This window comes from Egretta garzetta, unplaced genomic scaffold (assembly GCF_000687185.1).
Source record: "Egretta garzetta isolate BGI_Z169 unplaced genomic scaffold, ASM68718v1 scaffold431, whole genome shotgun sequence".
In the NCBI taxonomy this organism is placed as follows: domain Eukaryota; kingdom Metazoa; phylum Chordata; class Aves; order Pelecaniformes; family Ardeidae; genus Egretta; species Egretta garzetta.
Genome location: NW_009258677.1, coordinates 159,440 through 160,302, shown reverse-complemented (window position 1 = coordinate 160,302; position 863 = coordinate 159,440).

The window sequence follows — 863 nt, the reverse complement described above, 5'->3', positions numbered from 1 at the left end:
CTCTGGATGCGACCATCCAGCCAGTTCCTTATCCACCGAAGAGTGCACCCATCAAATCCATAGCTCTCCAATTTAGAGAGAAGGATGTTGTGGGGGACTTTTTTTCGGGGGTGCATCAAGAGGAGCGTGGCCAGCAGGTCAAGGGAGGTTCTCCTCCCCCTCTGCTCTGCCCTGGGGAGACCCCACCTGCCTGGAGCTCTGGGTCCAGTTCTGGGCTCCCTGGTTCAAGAGAGATGAGGAACTCCTGGAGAGAGTCCAGAGGAAGGCAACAAGGATGATGGGGGGACTGGAGCATCTCCCCTCTGAGGAAAGGCTGAGGGAGCTGGGCTTGTTCAGCCTGGAGAAGAGAAGGCTGAGAACCTACAAATATCTTAAGGGTGGGGGTCACAAGGATGGAGCCAGACTCTTCCCAGTGGTGCCCAGCGCCAGGACAAGGGGCAATGGGCACAAACTGAAGCAGAAGAGGTTCCAGGTGAACGTGAGGAAGAACTTGTTGATTTGGAGGGTGCCCGAGCCCTGGCCCAGGCTGCCCAGGGGGGCTGTGGAGTCTCCTTCTCTGGAGATCTTCAACCCCCGCCTGGCCGCTGTCCTGTGCCCCCTGCTCTGGGTGAGCCTGCTTGAGCAGGGGGGTTGGGTTGGGTGAGCTCCAGAGGGCCCTTCCAGCCCCCACCATTCCAGGATTTGGGATTCCAGGAGGCATCTAAAGCCCTGCTGTAACCTTCCCGGTCATTAATAAGGAAGATTTAGGGCGCGAATATTGACGTAGTGACCGACCAACGCGGGTGCTGTTTACGTCACTCGTACGTGGGGCTGGGGGCCGGGTGTGTCGGGCTTCAGGGATTCGCCCCCCCCCCCCATCCATG